Below are 22,521 nucleotides of genomic sequence, written 5' to 3' on the forward strand. Positions count from 1 at the left end.
CCCGCCCGTGCACGGAGGAGCAGTACCTCCAGTTAGAGACGGTGGAGAGGCCCTCACCTCTGAACAGAGCCAGTGGAGCAGAGCAGGAGATGGGCCTCACGCCCCGACTCGGGGCACCTGTTCCATTTTCCCCTCAGATGGAGAAGACATTCTGAGATGCATCTTGTTCCTCCTGGATCAGCTTCCTTTTGTTATTGTAACAACTCCAAATTTAGTTCCTTAAGACAAAACAAAATTATGCTCCTACAGTTCTGGGGGGGTCAGAAATCCCGTTAGTACCCTCTGGGGGCTGGAATTGTGGTGTGGGCAGGCTGCCTTCCTTCTGGGGGCTCCCTTGCCTTTATCAGCTTTCCAAGGCACCTGCCTTCCTTGGCTCCTGGCCCCAACACTCTAATCTGCACTTCTGACAGCAAATTTCTTCTCAGACTGATCCACCTGCTGTCCTCCCTTGGGAGGCTTTAGGGTCAAGTCCATGTCCTTGTCTCTTTCAGATTTGGGAAGCCATTGGCATTTCTCAGCTTGTGGCTCCTTCCTTGGTCTTCAAGGCAGCAGCAGAGCATCTCCAAATCTCAATCCCCTCTCCAGCCCCCCATCCCTTTTCTCCTCTCTCCCCCAGATGTCCTGTTACTGCTCCTCCTCTGCCACTGCCACCTGAGGAGGTGCTCTTGGGCATGGCATGGGCATCAGCATTGAGAGTGTGAGAAATGTGTGAGTGTGTGTGTGAGACAATGTATATAATGTGTGAGCATGTAAGCAGTGTGTGTAATGTGGCCAAATGTGAAAGCATGCGTAACTGTGGTGAGAACATGAGTGTGTGGCATATGAGGGTGTGAGTGTGTAGGCAGTATGTGAGTGTGTAGTGTGGTATGTGGGTGAGTGAAAGCATGAGTAAGTGGGGAGAATGTGTAATTATGGTGTGTGAGAGCATGTGAGTGTAAGGATATACCATATGTGAGAGCATGAGTAAGTGGCATGAGGGCATGAGTGTGTAAACGGTGTGTGTAGTGTGGTATGTGGATGTGAGAGCATGTGAGTGCATGAGTAGTGTGTGAGACTGAGGGTGGTGCAAGCCTGCAGGTGGGCAGTGCATCCTAGTGCACATGGTGGAGCGAGCCGACTTCAGCACGTGTGGTCTCCACACAGTAAGAAGCCACCTACCCAGACTCTTCTCTTCGTCAGACAAAGCTGCTTCACCTGCCATCCAGCACGAGTGCGCACTTCCCTGGTTTATCCTCCTGCCTCCTTCTCAGCTCCTCTTCCGTGTCCTTTCATCTGTTATCACCTTCTCGATTTGGACTTCCCTAACCACACCTCCTCCCTTCGCCATGGGTGACCTTGACCCACAATATGGCTGGCATTCATGGCTGTTTGCCCACTGAAAATGCTCAAATTCTCCTGGCCTCAACCCGGTGATCCCATCTGACTCAATACACCTGCTCGCCTGGGCTGAAGGTATTTGAAACTTGCCATGTAAAAGAAAAAAAAAAAAAACTAAAATCTGGATCTTTCCTCCCAGAAATCCCCGCTCCTGATCTTACCCACCTTGGGGAAGTGGTAAGTGGCAAAATCCCTGGAGTCACCTTGGCGTCTTTCTCTCATCCTCCCTCCAACTCACCAGCAGGTCCAGTTGACTGTACCTGCAAACTTACCCCAAACCTGACCCCTCTGCTGCCAGCACCCTTCTAGACCACCGGATTGTGCAATAAGATGTTAGTTAACATCAACATCTCCCTGCTTCACACTTGCTTCAAGAGGCTATCCTCGAAGTAGCAGACAGAGTGACCCTTGAGCTCAGGCATGGCCCCCAAATCCAAAAGGAATTTGGATGTTCACAAAATACTGAAGGAGTTCTCTCAGGGGGAAAAAAAAATCCGTAGGGAAGTAGGGGACACAGAATAAGCAAGGAGACAGAGCAGAGCCAGGATGGGGTCTCAGTGAAGTCTGGCCTTAGCTTGACCCACAGCAGGGAGGACTGAAGAATAAGCCATGAACAGAGCCATCAGCCCTCGACACAAGAGCGGTCTTGGTCATGTGCTAGGGACCAAGTGTAGATCTGGTCAACCATGGGGCGATGCCCCACAGAAGGTGGCAGCCAAGGGCCCTCAGCCATCAGCACTCACTGGGTGGGAGACACCCTGCCACCCAGGCGGAGGGCACCTGGGTGGGTCAGCTACAGCTTCTAGAACAGTGCTTTTCAGACATCAGCATGCATCAGAATCATCTGAGGGAGGGTTGCCAGGTTTAGCAAATAAAAATATAGGCCACTCGGGTAAATTTGAATTTCAGATAAATAAGTACTTTCTTCGTATAAGTGTGCAACATTGCAGAGGACATAGTTACATAAAAAATTATTCATTGTTTATCAAACATATTCAAATTTACCTGGGCGTGCTGTATTTTGTCTCCTCCCTTGGGGGGGCTCGGTGAAAGCAGGTTGTCCCTGATTCGGGAGATCGGGGATGAGGTCTGTGCATATGCCCTTCTATGAACCTCCCAGGTTTAGCTGATTCTGCTGATTGGGGGACCTCACACATGCTCAAAATGCCTTTTGTCGTCTAAGAATGTAAATGTCACTCAAACCCTTCTAGGGCTTTCCATCACCGTAAAGGAAAAGCCAAAGTCCTGACAAAGGCTTGTAAGGGCCCAGGCCCCCTGGCAATAACCTCTCTTGCCACGCTCCCTAATTGCTTCCCTTCAGCTCTGTACAGAAACTGGCTGCAGGGCTCTTTCTTGAACCAGGCAGGGTCCAACCCCAGGACCTTTGCACCAATAATTCCTCCTCCATTAAATGATTCTCCCCTAAATAGATGCAGGCCCTCCTTCCACCATCGCATAATTCTACATTTGACCCAATTTTAAATTGCACCATGCACCCCTGCCACACCCCCGCTGACCTGCTCTGCAGCACCGTCTCCATCAGACAAGCAAGAAAATAAATCATTGCTTATTGTCTACCTCTTCCCACTGAACTGGCAGTTCCATGAGCATGGAGATTGGCGTTGATCAGACCCACTTCTATTCACAGTGGGACTATCCTCTGCCAGCACACAAGAGGTGCTCAACCAATGTGTGGGATAGGAGTTTACAGACAGGGAGCTGCCCTAACCAGACACCGCTGGGCGCGGCACCATTCGTTCATTCTGCAAATGCTGGAATTAAATCACCCTGAGCCCTAGGCACAAGGAACCATCTGCAGAAAGCATCTCTTTTGCAAATGCGTAGAGCATCCACATGTGTGGGGAAGGGGAACAGGACTTTGAAAATGCTGTTGCGAAATGACTCCAAGCAATCTGATTAGTCCACAATAGCCAGCTACTTATTGTTGTTTCTGAATGAATAATCAGGCAATAGCGAAAGGTGGGAGGTACGTCCCATCGCTCACAACCCGCACCCAATAGTGTCACAAGGATGAGGCTCAGAGCCCATTCTGACAAAGCACACATGCGTGCATTAGCAATCAGCACCAAGCAGCCCTATACTCTATTTTTGCAAGTTCAGAGAGTTCCCTACACTTTGTCCCTGAGCATTGCAAAAACGGCGTGTAATTTTCACTGAGCAAATGCAGTATCTTGAAGGCAGGATGGGCCAAGCCTTTCATCTCTTCAGGGGATTTGAGACCTCCTTAAAAGCAGAGAGGCTGAGGAAGGAGAACCTAGCCCCGCAATTTGCTCTCCACACAGGGGGCAGGGAAGATGCTGGGCTGATGGGCCACTCAGTCCTGAGGTCCTTAGACCCTGTTCCTCCAACGGCAGTGGCATCCACATAGTATTTCAAGCCGGCCACGTGGCTTAGCCATTGCTCACGGTGCTGAAGTTACTTCTAATGTCCCTTAGAAACAGATGAAGGCATTTAAAGAGCTTGGTGGTCCTCTCTAGAGATTAGAATCTTGTTAAGTGACTGCAGTTACCTAGAGGCCCCAAGGGTGTAGACTAAAGGTATACAAACACCTTATGCTATTTATACTGAAATATTTTTATTTAAACTACATATAGACAATTTGCCACATGTCTACATATTAACTTTAAAATGTGTTAGCGAAAATCATCAACACATGTATCAATTAAAGCATCACAAATGAAATAATTTCAAGCTTCGATCTCACATCAAAACTGGCAGCCGAACCCCAAACCGTGTAATCCACTGAACTCATTGCGCTGACCAGTCCTGAGGATAAATACAATGAGATAAACCTACAACCACCATAGAGTGATTGGATTCCAAATTCTTAACTATAATCATACATTCTGTTTGTAGGTTTTCACCTTTGGAACTACCTGCCATCTTTTAAGGGGTCCTAACAGTAAAAACCTGACATTTAACTCATTAAATAGGAGGTAATCAGACTTCTAAAAAAAGTTTCCGTGGGCCTAACTGGTGAGCTTGTTCATAATTAAGACACAGAGGTACACATTTAACAAATCTCACAAAACTCTTAGCCTTTCTACCCCCAAATTAAAACAATTTGAATTAAGAGTAATAGGAAATGCTTCGGGTCTTTAAATAGGCAGAGTTGGAATATGTCTAGGGTGATTTGTAAATCTAAGTGGTTTAGAAACACTCAAGGGCGTTTAAATAAAGCAAAGTGTTCCCTCCCTTACAGCTCCCAGCCCAAGCCCTACCAGCCACGGGAGGCCAGACCCTGGAAAGTCACTGTACCTTCCTCTGCAGGGATGACCACTTGACAAGATGAGCACTGGGCATTAGACTGTATGTTGGCAAATTGAACTTCAATAAAAAATATAAATATATATATTAAAAAAAAAAAAGGATGACCAACCCCCAATTTGCCCAGGTTAGGAGATCTCCCAGGGCACACAGAACTTCCAGTGGTAAAAGTGGGACAGTCACAGGCAGACAGGGATGTGTTGGGTGCCCTACCTGAACCCTCAGCTCTCCAAGGAAAATCCACCCCACCCCTGCCCCGCCGATGGCTGTCCCCGGGGCCAGGGAGGACCTCCCAAGAGTGGTTTCCTCGTTCACAGTAAGCTGCTGAGCTGCAGAGAACTCTTGCCAAGTCTCTCCGCCTGCTTTAACAGTGTTCACGTCTCTGACCCTGAAGACCCCAGCTGCCCCTCATTAGCCCCCAAAACCCAACAGGAGGTTGGTGGGGGCAGAGCAGGTGAGAGGCTGCTGGCACAGGTGGCTGTCCTTCCAGCTAATAGCGGGGGTGGGGAGAAGGCAGACCTATAAAGAGGCAGGTTGCGGCCACCTCCCTCCCATGGGTATCTTGGCTGGTGTGAGCTGTTGGTCCAGCCCTGAGCGGTCAGATCCTGGTGGTCCTAGCCAGGCTGCTGGAGCTCTCTGACACGAGGGAGGGGGAGGTGGGGGGGGTTGCTGGGCCTTTGTTTTCAAGCTGGCAAGGTCGGCTCTTTCTCTGGGTTCCTTCCTCCTGAGAAAGCTCCTGTCTTCTCTTGCTCTCTTTCACTCTGCTGAAGCCTAAGGAGGTTCCAGCCTGCAATAAACCTGTCCGAACGCACCTCCACCGGCATGTCTGAGGCCTCCTTTGCTCTAAGACCTTTCCTTTTCTAAAGAAGATAGTAGGAGCAATTCCTTGGCTCCTGGGCTAAGGCAAATTCTCTTTCACCCAGCAGAACAGGGTGGGAAGGAGCCTGCTGGGTCCCTAATGGCCCAGCCTGGGAGGGAATGCTAAAGCAGCCTTTCAAAAGCAACCCCCGGTACGCGGAAGCCGATGTTGGTGGGCGAACCATAGGCAGGGCCTCACAAAGCCTCTGAGTCAGAAGTTGGGAAGCCTGGAGTCTGCGGTACAGCAGTCTGCAGCTATCCGTGCCTGTCGTTCATGAGCGGAATTATTAACTAGGTCAGAACAAAGCGCTAGTGATGGTGGAGCAGGTGAACCTGAGCTCCCAACCCACGAGCAGCAGGCATCTTCCCTCCCCAGTACCGGGACTGGCTGCCCTGGGCACTAGGCATTGTCTTCTAGATGCTTCATCTACTTCTGTGGTCCTGGAGGTCTAGGTGGCTTCTTAAATCTGCATTTGCGATGATAAAGCCCTCAACCCCTTTGCATGCTGGCTCCACACGGCACCAGGTTAAGGAGGTGCTCAGCAGAATGGAGACAGGCAAAGATCTTTGAGCTTCAGGAAGCTGGTTCCTTTTCTGGGCTGTGACTAAAATAGGCTCTCTTCCTCAAATCTTGTTAATGTTGTCAAGGATCAGTCCTGCAATGATGGGGGGGGGGGTGCGGGGGGCCATTATGGGCTGTAACTGTCCTCCAGAAAACCTTAAGGCCACCTCTAACTCGTGAGGGATAGGGACCTCTGCTCCTCTCCCTGAAGGGTTATCTGGCTACTAGTTCGTTAGAACTAAATAAACCAAAGCTTTCCCCCCCCTTCCCCATTTAACCTGGCAGGGGTTCAACATTCCTTGCTAGTTCTGCTTCTCTAGTCAGGTTTCAATCCCTAAGGATGAAGTGACCTGATCCTAGTTCCTGTCTTTTCTAGTGACCTGTTTGTACACTTACTCTCTCCTACAGAACTCCTAATCCTCACCTCGGGAGGGAGGGAAAGTCTTATCAGCTGGGGCTTTCTCAAAGCACAAGTCTCTGTTTGAAAAGGCATTTGGACCCAGTTCTAATCAATTCATTAGATCTTGTTTCATGATGTTGGGAACCACCTGAATCTAGTTGTAGCCTGACTCCTTCCTATGCCTGTGAAGCTGAGCTTTCTTGTTTGCTTTGGTGCTGCTGCCCTCACCTGTGAAACAAGGAATAGGGACTAGCTAGCTCTTGAGGTCTTCACAGACCCCACCTTCAACATGGAGTGTGCCCAAAGTCCGGGCACTAGCTGCAACACTTCTGTGGGTACTGGCGTGGGCCTCCAGCTGGAAGTGGTATGCTAGCTGGATTGTGTAAGGCAGCCCCCAACACCGCCACAAACGGCCAGCAGATGAGGCTCGTTCTAAATGCAGGTGATGTTGGCGTTCCTTGTGGGAAACGGGGAAATGCAGAGGATGCGGAAGCCTTTGTAAGCCTGTAGCTCAGTGAGTGAAATTGCATGGAGCGTTGTCTAGCTTTGCTGTCCTATTATAAATATTGCTAGGCCTTTAGGTCCCCCTTGTGCAGAGAATGCCGCAGTCCCACTTATGAGCTTAGAGGAAGCCACTATGGATTCTCCTGCCTTGCTCCCAGCCCGGTGTCCTACTATAGTGTCCAAGCTGCCGTTTCCCCCACCCATCATTGTGCAGAAAAGTGGTCCTTAGCTTCATGCCGAAGTAATCCTTCTCAAACAGTATGAAGTGGGTGGGTCACCGCTTAGGATCCTCCCTAGAGGAACACCATGAAGACTACTGCAAAGCTAAGCCCCTAAGCGCCTTTGTGGTTTGGCCTTAACCTTGCCTTCGGAAATGTGGAGTAGAAGGTGCTCGGTTCTAGTCTCTATGTATCCATCTTAGATGGATCCTTAAGATCCAATCCTAAGGATCTCAGCCATACTATACCCTCCACTCATGCAACAATCAAGTGCATGTAAAGTATAGGTGTTGAGGCTGCTCCCTGAAGTCCTGTGCAGCTGGGAGGTGAACTTCTCTGGCAACTTGCACGCTGTCCCCTGAGATCTGTGCTGGGGCTCTAGATGCCACCCTATAAAGGGCAGGTGGCCTCTGGTGGGCCTTGAGAGGCTCTAGGTGCCTGCCGTACAGCCCCCTTAGTCTCCAGTGAGCTACGACTTGTAATCCTAGATGAAAAGTCTGTTCAGACAGGCATGCCTCAGATAACCATGGTTTCTTCCAGACCACAATAAAGCAGCTAAATGAACCTCTTGGTTGCCTAGAGCACGTAAGAGCTACGTTTATACTACACTGTAGCCTACTAAGTGTACGATACTTTTCCTAAAATACCTGAACTAAATCTCCCCAAAATGCTGTGCCCCTGAACCTTCAGCTGGTCCGTCTTTCTGCTGGTGCAGTGTCTGCCCCAGTGCTGACAGATGCCGACTGATTGAGTGGCGGCTGCTGGGGCGAAGGGGGCTGTGGCAAGTTTTTGGGACAACAATGAACTCAGCTGCATGAACGGACTCTCCTCCCACACGATTTCTCTGTGGCTATGCGCTGCTGTTCCACAGTATTTTACCCACAGAACTTCCAAAACTGAAGTTAGTCCTCTTGAACCCTGCTATTACCTTATCAAGTAGGCTTATGGAAGAGTTCAAACTGTCACTTCAACAGTCTTCACAGCATCCTCGCCAGGAGTAGATTCCATCTCAAAAACCATGTTCTTCACTCCTCCCCGAGCAGCATCTACTCCACTAGTTCTAGCACGAGATCATGGCCGTGTGGTCCCATATTCGGGCTTCCATTTCTAATTCTGCCTCTACCACATCTGAAGGGACTTCCTCCACGGATGTCCTGAGCCCCTCAATCATCCATGGGGGTTGGATCCACTTCTGAACTCTTGTTCCTGTTGACATTTTGACCTCTTCCCATGAATCCTGAATGTTAATGGCCTCTGGAACCGTGAATCCTTTCCCAGGTTTTCAACTTCCTCTGCCCAGATCCACCTGCAGGCTCCCTGTCTACAAACTGTTTCCTAAGAGGACTTAAGTCAGAAGTACTCCCCAATTGTAGGCTGCAGAATAGAGGTTGTTAGCCAGCGTGAACACCTCGATCTCTCTGTAGGCCCCCCCTCAGCTCTTAAGTGACCAGATGCATTGTCAATGAGCAGTTAACTAGAAAAGGATCTTCTGAGTAGCAGGTCTCAACAGTAAGCTTGAAATACTCTAAGCCATGTTAACGGCCATCCAGGCTTTGTTGCTCCATTGTTGGAGCACAGGCAAGGTCGATTTAGCGTAATTCCTAAGGGCCCTGGGACTTTCGGAATGGCCAAGGAACACAGGCTTCAATCTAGTCACCAGCTGCATTTGCCCCTAACAAGAGTAACAGCTTGTTTCTCAGAACTCCTGGCCCCAAACCTCAATCTACTAGAAGTCCCTAGATGGCGTCCTACGATACAAGGCTGTTCTTGCTATAGTGAAAATCTTCACTATCTTAGCTAGATCTTCTAGAGAACTTGCTGTATCAACTTGTGCTTCTATTATGGAGACCACTTCTTGAACCTCAAGAACGGACCTCTGCCGGCCTCAAACTTGAGCATCCCCGCGTCCCTCCACTCACACAAAACTGGAGAGTTGGCCTTGCTCTGGATTAAGCTTTAGTTTGAGGGAATTTTGAGCCAGACTTGACCCTCTAGCTCTATCACTCGAACTTTATATCCATGTCTGCAATAAGGCTGCTGGCTTTAACCTTCCTGTGGTCCCTGGTGAAGTACCAACTTCAAGAACTTTTCCTTTGCATTCACAACTTGTATAACTGTCACAAGGCCCAGATTTTGGCCTATCGGCATTCAGTGTACCTTCTCCACTAAGCTTGTTTTTTTTTTTTTACTTGAAGTGTTCAAGTGGAAGGAAGAATTCTATCTCTCTGAAATCACTGTAGATTAACTGGCTTAATCTGGTCTCAGGGAGGCTTGAACAGACAAGAGACGAGAGTACCAGGTGGGTGGACCAGTCAGAACACCCCTATCAGTTTCCGATCCTATGGTTGTGGTTCATGGGGACCTGAAACCATAATTGTAATCTCAAAGGTCACTGATCACAGATCATAATTCTGAAATCTCATGAACTATCAAAATGTGCTACAGAGACAAATGGTACAGGAGGGGAGTGGAAATGGCACAGATAAACTTACTCAGTGCAGGGTTGCCACAAACTTTTTTTTCTTAAAAGTGCAAGGACCCAAGGTACGCTTGTACAGGCTCAGATGTAGAGCAGCTTGTGCCGTCTCCTCCCAAGAGGGGGTGTGGGGAGCTTCTCAAAATACTTGAGCATTGGGTCCATAAGAATACTCTGAAAATCCCAACTGAGTACTTTCCAGATCCTAGAGTACAAAACCAGCTCTCCTAGACACAGGGTTTTGTTGAGGGCCTCTGACATGGGGATCTGCCCTGAACTATACTCAGTTTCAGAATAGTGGTTGCTTCTAAGATGAATCCATCTGGTCGGGCTCCAGATGAATGAATCACAGCTAGACTATACTCCTGGCAAAGTTTAGAAGGCCTCCAAACAGGAGCAGAGTAGACTGGACTGAGCAAGTTTGCACTCAGGGTAGCCCTTTAGATGTGCTCAGATCTCCATGGATTGGGTTTGCCTGAAGTTTCAGGCTCCCTTGTTTCTGCTTTCCTTACCCGTGGTTTGTCTGGTCTTGAGTTTTCTTTAACTGCTGTTTGAAAACCTTCAGGGACTCCCAAGAACTGTTCCTCTGGCTCTACAGTTCTGGACTTGAGTGTAGCCTAGTATCTAATAAGAATTCACTTTGTAAAGGGGAAAGTCTTTACTGAATTCAAGTGGTAAAAACTAGCAAATGTTGGCCCAAATACCCAGTGTTGTACCCTGGGCTGGGACTATACTGCAGCAATAAAGTGAACAGCTGGTTGCAGAAAAGGTTAGCAACTTCTGGTCTACTTTCTGCGAGACAGAGGCTCCATTAGGGGGTGACTGGGTGGCTCAGTAGTTGGGTATCTGCCTTCAGCTCTGGGCGTGATCCTGTGTCCCAGATCCAGGGATTGAGCCCTGCATCAGGCTCCTTGCAGGGAGCCTGCTTCTCCCTCTACTTGTCTCTGCCTCTGTTTCTCATGAATAAACCTATTTCTAAAAAAAAAAAGCCTTCCTAAGAAGGCAAGGGCCTATTGAAAAGCCTCCAGATAGGAGCATCCCTGTTCTTCCTGACAGGTGTGGTTGGAGATTGGCAATGAAGTTTAAAGCCAAGTAAGGATCCCTGAACTTCCAGGTCTTACAGGGTTTGTCCTAGCCAATCCTAAAGTCCCCTGGGAGAGCTGTGGAAGTTGGGGTGGCTATCAGCTGTACACTACCAAATCCTGCGGTCGGTCTTGGTCCGTGCCTAATGAACTTGACCAGATTTAGACACAAGCTAAGGAACCAGGTTCTGTAGTCTATATCAAGACACCACACTCGCCCCCTACCTCTGCTACTTGTGAAGAGGGGAAGTGGGGAGCTCTCAGATTCCTGACCTGAGAATTTAGTATTCCCATAACATGCACCACAGATAAGACAGTGGTATGAAGCTCTAAGTGTGGACTAAATTGAACGTGGAGTTAAATGTGACCAGCGTGTATGCCCAGTAGGCAACTGCCTGCTTAAAAATAACAGGAGCTCTGAATCCTGGGTGCTTCCACTGAGTAACCACACTCAAAGCATTTTCCCTAATATCAGGGTCCAGAGCTCTGACTTCTAGCTGGCCTTTCTACTATAGCCCTAAGGTCTAATGTCAGGGGACAGTCTGACAAATATTGCATGTGGCCATATTAGTACCAGCTGTGCTTTGGAGGATACTTTTGAATTAAGATCTACTTAAATGGATAGATCCCTACAGGCATTTAGCTTGGGTCCCAGATGACCTGGTATCCATCAAAGCCTAGCCCTGTGGCTGGATTTTGGAGGAGGTGACTATACCTTGAAGCTGCTTTTCAAGGCAGCAGAAAACGAACTTGAGCCCAATAGATCTCCAGTGCCATCCCAGGACAGATCTGAAAATGAGGCTCTTTGTGAGCATAGTATCCTACTGTGTAGTACTAGGAGCGTACCTTTTGTGATGGAGGGTGATCAGGACCAGGCTTTAAAATGAAGGGATCTTGTTAAACCCTCTATCCTGATAGCTAACTTCCAGAGCCTAGCTGTGGCTCTTCCTCAAATGAGGACTTTAGTTAAGAGTAACTCACCCAGCTTCTGGTGGGTTTTTGTTTGTCTTCTATTGGAGTTCAATTTGCCAACATCTAGCATAACATCCAGTGCTCCTCCCATCAAGTTGCCCCCTCAGTGCTCGTCACCCAGTCACCCCCACTCCCTGCCCACCTCCCTTTCTACCACCCCTAGTTTCTCAGGAGTGTCTCATGTTGTCTCCCTTTCTGATATTTCCCCACTTTTTTCTCCTTTCCCCTTTATTCCCTTTCACTATTTCATTCCCCAAATGAATGATACCATATAATGTTTGTCCTTCTCCGATTGACTTATTTCACTCGGCATAATACCCTCCAGTTCCATCCACATCGAAGCAAATGGTGGGTATTTGTCGTCTCTGATGGCTGAGGAATATTCCACTGTATACATAAAGCAAACAACAAAAGATGTAGTCTAACTGGCTTTACTAAGCCATTCATGAATAAGCAGCTATTCCACACAAGTAGAGAGCTGCTCCGAAGATCTGTACAAAATTGGGATGGTCTTCTAGGCAGGAAGGTGGGGTGAGGAAATCAGAACAAAAGATTTTAGGCCAGGATCTCTTCTGGGGGGTGAGGGAGTGAGCAGCAAGGTTTTCATCAACCAGGTTACCTCACAAGTGCTGATCAGGAACGTACAGATAGACTGCTGTTCCATTCTTGGGCTGGGTTTTAAGTACCTGGTTCTTAAAACTACAAGAAAAAAAAACAAACTGCCTATGGCCAAGCAGTCAGGGGGAATAAATGGCTTCACAAGATCTGCTTGTACTGAGAATGGAGTTCAAGAGTAGACCCCAACACTAGGGACCTCCGAGGGGAGGTGGTCCCACTAACATGGGCTGGAAGTACTGCTGCCAAAGTTGTGCAGCCTTGACTGCATTGAAAAGTTCCAAACTGGGGGAAAACCAGGAAAAACCTACAAAGCTGACTCCCTATTCTAACGGATTCCTCCATTCCTAGCACAGCTGGTGAAGTAGCCTTCTTGACTTTTAAGAGCCACAGGTGGCTTTAAGGTCTTAAGGAATGAAGGGATGAAGAGTATTAAGGTAATTGCTCAACCTGAATAAGTCAAAAGCAGTATCTCCATCAGTCACTCGAGCTCAAAAAAAAAAAAAAAAAAAAATCCTGGTGGTGAGAAGCAAAAAGTCTAAACCTTATTGCCCTAACCTTGTAGATCAGTCTGCAAAGGTCAAGCCCTTGTCTTCCTAATACATTCCATTTGTATCTTTCTCTCTCTTCCAGGATCGAGAAGCAGATCCTATCTGCAATCCCTTTCAGGGGATCAAAAGCATGGAGGGATTATCCTCCTAGGCAACCTGCCTGAAGTAAGGGTTTGGAGCACAACTGCCGCAGAACAGGGCTGGCTGCCTCCTACCCTAAATTCTGTGCCGTTTCCTGTGAATGGAGGACCGGACACCACTCTACGCCGGGGCCTCCCTGTTCTCCAGAGGTGAAATCTAGGTGAATCTGTGCTATAGTCTCTATCAAGGCTGAGGTCTTCAGGGCTCTGGGTGAGCCGTAGTTTCTACCTTAGGGACCCAGACAAATCTTGGATCTTTCCTTAATAGTATTTTCCCGGGTTCTCTTTTCTGCCTCCAGAGAACTAGGTCAGGAAACCAGCGGCTCGCTGGGGACTTCATGTACTAGTGTGCCTAGAGAAACGTGTCCAGTGTGGCTGACAAGACTTCCGATTGTACAGGTCATGGTGAACCTGGAAACCATCCTGTGCCTGGTGCATCCAAACGGTAGTTTTCTGGGTTGGATGAATAGCCCTTGGTTGCCTGAGAGTTCAGGGAGTCCTGCCAGGACCCCATATCTGTTCTGCCAATACCTTCATGGTCCTCCTGGTCCCTCAAGGGTAACTTCTCAGTTGTAGAAAGCCTGTAAGGGATCTGTCACTCACTGGAAGTTCTCTGCCCTGAAGAAATGCATCTATTTTCTAGGATTCTCTAACCCTTCACCCCCACCATCTTCTGGAGGGATTTCAACTCCTTCTAGACCTGGAGCTTATCACAAAACCAGAATCTCTATCCTGAAAACCATTTCCCCACTAATACTAGTGCCTTACCACGTTTGCAAGACCTTCCTAAATTTCTGGGGTCTGAATGTTCCCAAATGGACTTCAACCTCTTCAAATCTCCCTGGCAGATCTAGGTCTAAAGGGACTCTGGCCCAGCTGACACCTGGCCCAGGGATTGACAAGTCTCCAGCTATTTCGTTCATGTCTCCTTTGCAAGCTGTTTAGCTGGTCCCTATCACTCCTGCTCTAGGTTTGGTCTCAGGACTTCATAGCTTCAACTAGCAGCTAGGTGCTTGCTCTCCCTGCCCTCTACCCCCCGCTCTCCTCCAGTAGCACTCTTCTGAGCTGCAATTCAGCGTGTTGTAATGCCTACTACTACTGGTCCCTACTAGAATTTCCTAGGTGCTCCAAACTTGGAGGATTCTGTGTGATTCACCATCTTCCTTAAACCAGCTATATCTCCACAATTCCCCATCCCACACTTGTTTAGAAAGCCTAAAACTGATGCTGCTTTAGGTTCCTGCTGTCCTCGCACTGGTGGTTTTCTTGGTGTCTTGGGGTTTAGGAGCTATTCAGAAGTTAGAAGGGGCTGAGGGAGAGCTGGTGTCCCCTTCATGTTGGGTTATAAATTGGGCAATGGTGCTGCCGCCATGGTTTCTAAATACAGTGGCATCTCCTAGCAGGCCCCCCACCCCTTCCACAAATCCTCCAAAATCCATGTCTGATGGAGAATCCTGGGAATGAGCTTAAGGGATTGAAAGCTAGGCCCATGTGTGAACTTAAGCCCATGGTGACTTGTATCAGATGAACAAGCTTGGCAAATGGTACTCCTGATACTGACCTGAAAGGATGACCATCTTTGAGATATGCTAGCTTCTTGGCTATTATATTACATTTTACTTAAAATCTGGATGCCCAAAAGCATGTGAAACCCAGGATTGGAGTAGAAACCAGGGTTTTTTGGTGCTAGGAAAGAACTACCTTGGCATCCTGACTGTGAAGCTCCACATGTCAAAGGGCACTGCCAGCAGCCATTCAGTGGTACCTAGATGTTCCCCAGGGGGCTTTCCTGAGTACCAACTTTGCTACTGAAACTTAGCATTTCCAGTCATCCTCCCTACAAAACGTTCTCCATGTTTCTAACTTTAGCAAGGGACTATCAGATAACTAGACTTAATGCTATCTTGGTAAAAGTCTCTGTAGAACTACTACCACGTTGCTTTAGAAAGAGCCAACTCTTGTCACCAAAAGAGCTCCCACCTTAGATATCTGATGCCTTAGAGTCTCATACTCCATGTACCCAGTACATAGGCCAGACTAGGGGATGGCTTGGCTACCTGCCACAGGACTGGGGTCTAATCGAGGAAGTGGTCACAGCACATAAGGGCGGGAGCCTTCAGTTCTGGACTTCACCTGGTTGAATGACTAGATAGTAGAGAGGATGGGCACTACCCTTGATCAAAACTGGAGATGTTGATGATCTTTACTACTAGACTTCAAGGCAATCCTGGCCCAAGACACTTCTCCAACATGGTCTCCAGAGAACCCTCTACTGAAGTGATCAATGATGGTTGAATGAGACTAATCTAGAAAATGCTGCAAGGCCTGTCAGTTTGATCAGTCTTCTAAATACCTGGTTCTGGGAGTATAGTTTGGGCATTGCTTTTTTTTTTTTTTTTTTTCCTTTTTTACCTTGAGCAGTTTTAGTTCACAGGACTTGAGTGGAACTGTAGACTTCCATACATGCCCTCTGCTTCCCTCACATGCAGTGTCCCTCCCTTGCTGTGAATACATACCACTAGATGGTACATCTGTCCATCAATGGACCTACATGGACCAAACATCTCCCACAAAGCCCATAGTTAATATTGGGGCTAATTCTTCATGTACATGGTTAATGGGCTTAGACAAATGACCTAACCACTATTATGGTATCTCCCTGAATATTCTGCCCTAAGAATATGGAGTACTTTTTTTCAAATTCAAACCTAATATATTGAGGGGGGGGCCTTGGTTGGAGAACCTCTTGAGCTCCTTCGTATGTGACCAGGCTTTGGTCCACACAGACCTGCCTTCACACTCTTACCATGATCCATGCAAGGAGCAGAAGCTCAAAGACCTAAAAGCACATGAAACAAGGGGCTGAGAAAGAGGTAAGGAAGTGTGTTCCAGACATAAAACTGATCTTTGAATCTGTGCTAGAGGATGGAGGTGAAGGTAGGAGCAGAATTGAAGAGCATGGTGGATAGGAGCTAGTCTTGCGCAGACTAGGAGCAGAGGGGAGTGCAACTTGCTGACTATACTGGGATGGGGGCCATGGAGGTAGCATTCTCTATACTCCAAGCTCCAATAGACCTTGAAGTTGCAACAACTTGGAGTCCCCTCCTGCAGGGCCTTCTGGACCATAGAAAGCAGGCTCACAAGGCCTGAGGAGATAGGTATAACACAAGTCCTCACTGTTGCTCCTTGGTGCATCACCAGTGTCCAAAGCAGACAAGAGTCCAGGAAAGAGTCACATCACGTCAATATGACCGGCTGTGTGGTCACATAGGATGTCTGTTCTTTCAACTAGTAGCAATTTCTCAAGCTCCTAATACTGCTGAAAAATACTAGATTTCAGCAAACTAGTAGACAAGACCACTCTTCCAGGAAGACAGGCCAAGTCTTCCTTCAAGTTGTTGAAACAAACCTGTAGTGCTGAGTCCACTGCAAAATAGTTCTGGCAGCCTTAGGAATTCCACCCCACTTCCTTTTTTTTTTTTTCTTTTTTTTTTTTTTTTTTTTTTTCCACCCCACTTCCTTGAGGTCAGCCCAGCCAAAGGTGTTTTCCATTGTAACCAGCAGGTTCCTGGGGGGAGTCCGGATCTCCAGCCATGTTCTTCTCCAGGGCCCCATTGCAAAGACCCAATTACCGGGAACTGGGCAAAAACCTTGAGAGGCAAATTTGCAAAGCTTGGACTGAGCCTGAACTTCTATGTGCTTTCCAGTGGTTTTCCTCTAATATTACTCTACTGCATTGGTGAAGTGTTAAAGTGAACCCCCTGCATGAAACTGCTCCAGGAAGATGAAGTCATTACTGACAAGCCCAGACATTTTCCTTGTGCTGCCTCTGATCCTTATCAAAGGCAAGATTTATCAAGTGATAGAAGTGAAAACACAAATGGTTTTGAACTTCATATACTACAGGACTCCATTTCTATATAGTGGTTTTTCACCCTTGTCTGAAACTTCTGCATGTTATTTGTAGCAGTTCTCCACCACTGTATGGTATTTCATTATAAACTTACTATGGCTTATCCATTCTAGTGTCATACACTCAGTTGGCTGCACTAACTGTAACCGTCCCCAAGCTGTCATGTCGAATATGGGAACTGGTGTACAGAAATGCACTCTATGCACTCTGCTGTAAAACCCGTGTTCTAGGCTTCATGCCTGGCTTTGGGATGCGAAGTGGTGAGGGGAACACATCAGAATGGCCTTTCAAAAAGTAATTCACTTGATAGTGGATAGAGTAACTGGAACACTCCTATGTATTTGCCGAGGCTTAGTAAGATCTATAATCCTGCCTTGCTGTTGACTTGGTATAATATCTTTCAAGATGGAAACGCATTGGAGAGGTTTCATGCTAAGAAATAGGTGTGGGAGTGAGGGGTTCCTGGGATACTTCAAGGAAAACGAGGTCACCTTTCCTTCCAGCTCAACAGGTCCCCACCTCTGAAGATGGAGGTGAAGATCAAAGAGCCTAAGGCAACTATCCTAACCACCTCACTCCTTAAGGACTATCCCTGCTGCCTCTAGAACAAGATAATGGCAAGTGTTCTCTCATCTTGTCTGCAGCCTGGTAAGACCAGGGTGTTCAGAGGCGGAAAGAAAAGGCTTCACTGGTGATGTCCTAAAATAGACTGTGTGACCTTCTGGTACAGCCTAAGGAACCTGAGCAAATGGAATCCTGCTTTCTCCGGTCTTCTGAGCAGGACTCTTGTCCATGTGGCACATCGTGGGTAGTAAAAAAAAAAAAAAAAAAAGTGGCTCTCTGGATCCTCAGAACTATGTTTAGTAGTTTAAGACCACCATGGTAGAGACTATAGAAGCCTACAGAAGTATAGAGCTGAAGGGGACTCGGGCCTCCAATGACACTAGGAAATAGGCTGAAAATGTTCAGAGAAAGCCACAGGCAGTACAACTCCCTCAGCTTGTTTTCCTCTAGACCTCATTCCCCAGACTCTGGCTCCTAGGCCTAGACTGGTTCAAAGAATACCTTGGAGGCTGGTACCTACTCAGGAATTGCCCAATAAGCAATTCCTAGGTCTCCATTCAAGTCCTTGCCTATTTGGTTGATGTTGGAGCTCTAGGAAGCCTGGCCAGGTGGGGCTTCCAACCAGTTCAACTAGTAATATGGCTTTACCTACCTATACAAGTGGGTTTCTGTATGTGGTTCTTGGGTCTCAACCCAGCTTGGTGCCCTAACCATGTTTGGGCAGGTAACTTAAGACTTATTTACCAGTGTAAAACCACTAAACCAGTAAAGCTAAAGCCACCAGGGTTTCCCACTGACCTACTTTTCTGCTTGTATTTTCAGTAGGAGGAAAAACCCATTCGTATCCTATAGAACATTAGTGGGGGGGGGGGGTGCAGGGGGAAACAATGTGGCCTAGAACTAATGGATGCCAGTCCATTCAAATATGGAGTACCTAGAGTGGTCAAGGCAAGATGGGGGAAGTGTAGGGGTCCTCAACTCCTGCTCCCACAAACTTCCCTAAATAACTTTCAAAACATCCTGAACACCTATGAATTCAACCTGAGATGTAAACAGCCGGAATGCTACAGTTTTTGCTCCTGACAAGGTAGGAAGGCAGGGAAAAAAGTGGAAGAGGGGAACCATGACAAACCTGGGTGAAAGTGGAGCCCCCAAAAGCTTCCAGGCATGAAAACTCAGCCATGGGCAAGTGGGAACTTTAAAAAAAAAAAAAAAAAAAAAAATCCATGCCTGAGCTTTCCCTGACTGAAAAGTGCTTAGCAGGGAAGTAGAGCAGACTTGGGGAGGGGGCAGTGAAGCTTCAAAATTCCTGAAGACCCTAGTGGAGGAGCACCCGGAGGAAAGCTCATAGCAAATCGTGGCCTGATCTCGGTAAAGGGCCAGAGCACCACAACCCTCCTGGACACTTGGGAGAAGCCTGCCAGTTACACGGGCCTGCTCCAGAGCTCCCTTTGCCCTAGAGCCCAGCAATGGAGGCGGCTGTCCTCCATTCCCTTAGGGAGAGGGGGGTCCCTGGGAGCATAGGTCCAGGAGCGCAGGGCCCTGGATCCAAGGACCCCTAAACGGACAAAGCTGGCTATCCTATTTCCCCGGGGAGACCAGTGGAAATGCGGAGGGCACAGGAAAGCAAGAGCTTTCCTGCCACTGGGCACCCTACAAGTTGTACAGATCAGTGCATCTTCACCTGTCCCCGGGAGCATCTGGACCAGTGTGGACGAGGAGGCCCCGGTTCAGTACTCGCAGGGAGCTCTTGGCTCTGGAGATCTGGCTGCCTCCATTTTTCTTTTCGACTTTCATAAGGAAGGGGCAAGACCTAGGGAACAAAGGCATCACAGGACAAATGGCTCATACGGAGTCCTGCACCTGGCAAGAGGCAGGGCATCTCCTCTCAGGCACAGACACCTGAGAATCCGTGCAACAGGCCCCTCCCCAGAACTACCAGAAGAATAAAGGAAAAGCAAGTTCACTGGACAAGCAGCGCTGGAAAGCTCCAGGGCTGAAGGGGAAAACAGCATAAAGAAGTAGAGGGTTGGAGATGTCTGGATGGCTCAGCAGTTGAGCATCTGCCTTCACCTCAGGTCATGATCCCAGGATTTGGGATCGAGTCCCACACTGGGCTCCTTGCAGGGAGTCTGCTTCTCCCTCTGCCTGTGTCTTTGTGTGTGTCTCACGAATAAATTTTGAACAAAAAACCCACCCTCTTTCGTTAATCACAACTTGTTTTTATATAAAGTTAAAAATTCCCAAGATTTTTCTCTTCCCACCTTAGCTACATTTTACCAACTTGTTTCTAAGCTTTTTCCTTTTGGACTCTCATATTGCTACAATTACATGTTTTAGATGTATCTTTTACTTCTGGATTCCCTTCAATGTAGTCAGCTTAATTCTGGTAGACCCATGGAATATGGGGGGGGGGGTCTCATTTTGTTTTCCAATGATAAAAGTTAATACCTTCTAACACCTGGATCAAGATACACCAAAACCAATTGGAACACCATGTTGGCTCATTCTGTGAGACTACAGTCTCTTCCCAGTCTGCCCCCCCTCTTTTATCTTTACATTTTTGTAGTTGATATTGAGTTTGAGTATTGCTGGTTTACTTAAATTTGGAGTTGAGCATCTTCTAACATATAGAATGAAATCCATTCTAAAGCAAGAGGATCACCCTCTAGGGTCCCCTTTGGGAGACTCTATCATCTCTCCACCTTTCTTCCCTTTTACTAGTTTAAAATTTTTCACTTCAATAGTCCTTGTTCTTGTCTGGCCTTATTTAAAAAGAATCATGAATGAAAGATCACCAATACCGAAGAAATACAAGACTTTTAAAGTATGAGCAACCATATGCCAACAAATCAGTCAATCTAGAAGAAAACCAATGCTTGGGGAGTCATGATGCCTGATCTCAGGCTGTATCACAAAGCTGATCATTAAGACCATTATAGCACTGGCACAAAAACAGACACTAGGTCAGTGGAACAGAACCCAGAAATGGACCCTAAACTCTGGTCAACTAATACTAGATAAAGCAGGAAAGAATATCCACTGGAAAAAGGACACTCTTCAAAAAATGGTGCTGGGAGAATTGGACCACCACATGCAGAAGAATGCAACTGGACCATTCTTACACCATACACAAAGATAAACTCCAAATGGCTGAAAGATCTAAATGTGAGACAAGAATACAACATCTTAGAGAACAGACAAAAACCTTTTTGAATTTGTCCACAGCCTCTTGCAAGACCAATCTAATGAAGGTGAGGGAAACCAAAGCAAAAATGAACTTGGAACTTCAAGACTAAAAGCTTCTGAACAGCAAAAGAAACCAACTAAAAGACAACCTACAGAATGGGAGAAGATACTTGCAAATGACCTATCAGATAAAGGGCTAGTATCCAAGATCTATAAAGAGCTTATCAAACTCAACACCCAAGTAAACCATCCAGTCATGAAAGAGGCAGAAGACCTGAAAGGTCTCCAAAGACCTACACATGGCCAACGAGCATGTGGAAAAAATGCTCTATCATTTGCCATCAGGGAAACACAAGTCAAAAACCACAATGAGACCACCTGACACCAGCGAGAATGGTGAAAATGAACAAGACTGGAAACAACAAATGTTGGAGAGGAGGTAGGAGAAAGGGGAACCCTCTTGCACTGTTGGTGGGAATGCAAACTGGTACAGCTACTCTGGAAAACTGGAGGTTCCTCGAAGTCAAATACCCAAAACCCGACAATTACACTACTGAGCATTTACCCCAAAGATATGTAGTGAAATGCCAGGACACCTGTACCACGATAGCAGTAATGTCCACAATAGCCAAACTATGGAAGGAGTCTCCATGTCCTTCATCAGGTGACTAGATAAAGATGTGGTCTGTATATGCAATGAAATATTACTCAGCCATTAAAAATGACAACCACCATTTGCTTCAAAGTGTGGGTGGAACTGGAGGGTATTATACTGAGTGAAGTCCATCAGAAGGACAAATCCTATGGTTTCACTCATACATGGAATATAAGAAATAGTGAAAGGGATTGAAAGGGGATCTGAGGGGAGTTGGAATTAGAGGGAGACCAACCAGGAAAGATTCTTAACTCTGGGAAACAAAGGGTTGCAGAATGAGGGGTGGGTGGGAGGATAAGGGTAGCTGTGACAGCCACGGAGGAGGGTATTTGATAGAATGAGCACTGGTTGTTATAGTATATGTTGACAAACTGAATCTAAATGAACAAATATGGAGTACCTATAATATATAGTAGTAATTCTAAGGGAGCAAGTGTGCCTCTACCAGCAAGGAGCCCCTTCTCTAGTCAGTGGGGGTAGACCATATAGCCAAGTAAGCATAGGAAAGTCTCAGGTCAGAGATCATGCAAGGACTTTGTGTTTGGTCATCTACTTAAAGCTCACCACTAGATTCCCATTTCACTCAATGCGGGGGGGGGGGGGGGGGGGAATAGCCATTAAGAGCCTTAAGTCCTTGTTGTAGAAAATGGGTGGTAGGGGAGGAAGAGACCAGTTAAGAGCACCATGTAGAAATCAAGATGTGGCTTGGCCCAGGGTGTACATGACAGTGGAAGGGAGAATAGGCCCAAAAAAAACTTTTTTTTTTTTTTTTTGTGGGTTTTTTTTTTTTTTTTTTTTTTTCCCAGGAAGGATGAACAATTGCTGGATACTCAAGGTAGGGAGGCCGGTATGAAAAAGAAGTTCAAGAAAGTGAAGTAAGGTGTACCAAGCTTGATCAAGAAGAGCAAATAGCTTTGACAGTGAAACTGCTTAAAGCTTAAATTCTCATTAAATTCTGCTCAGAGCTTCTCCTTTCCTTGCGCCTCATGCTAGGTGGTCTTGTTCTAGAACACCAGCATGGACCACAACTCCAAACAAAGGACCTCCCAATGTACCATCAGGGAACAAGAACTTTGGCCACAAATGCCCAGTGTTTCCTGGTACAATCAAATATGAAAGCACTCCAAAGATCGAGGGAGATGGAGTGGAGAGCCATC

General features: G+C 47.1%; 2 long non-coding RNA genes across 2 annotated transcripts in view; one reads left to right on the forward strand and one right to left on the reverse strand.

Annotated features, from left to right (window-relative positions):
• The window catches only part of LOC119864627, a 39,293-nt gene extending 17,026 nt beyond the window's left edge, over positions 1-22,267 (forward strand). The window contains exons 2-3 of the long non-coding RNA XR_005368330.1: positions 12,986-13,204; positions 22,171-22,267. This is a non-coding gene — a long non-coding RNA (uncharacterized LOC119864627). The remainder of the gene's footprint in view (positions 1-12,985; positions 13,205-22,170) is intronic.
• LOC111098570 overlaps positions 1-22,521 on the reverse strand; it is a 59,853-nt gene that overhangs the window by 1,378 nt on the left and 35,954 nt on the right. The window contains exon 2 of the long non-coding RNA XR_005368329.1: positions 58-218. This is a non-coding gene — a long non-coding RNA (uncharacterized LOC111098570). The remainder of the gene's footprint in view (positions 1-57; positions 219-22,521) is intronic.

Source organism: Canis lupus, chromosome 13 (genome assembly GCF_011100685.1).
Source record: "Canis lupus familiaris isolate Mischka breed German Shepherd chromosome 13, alternate assembly UU_Cfam_GSD_1.0, whole genome shotgun sequence".
Taxonomy (NCBI): domain Eukaryota; kingdom Metazoa; phylum Chordata; class Mammalia; order Carnivora; family Canidae; genus Canis; species Canis lupus.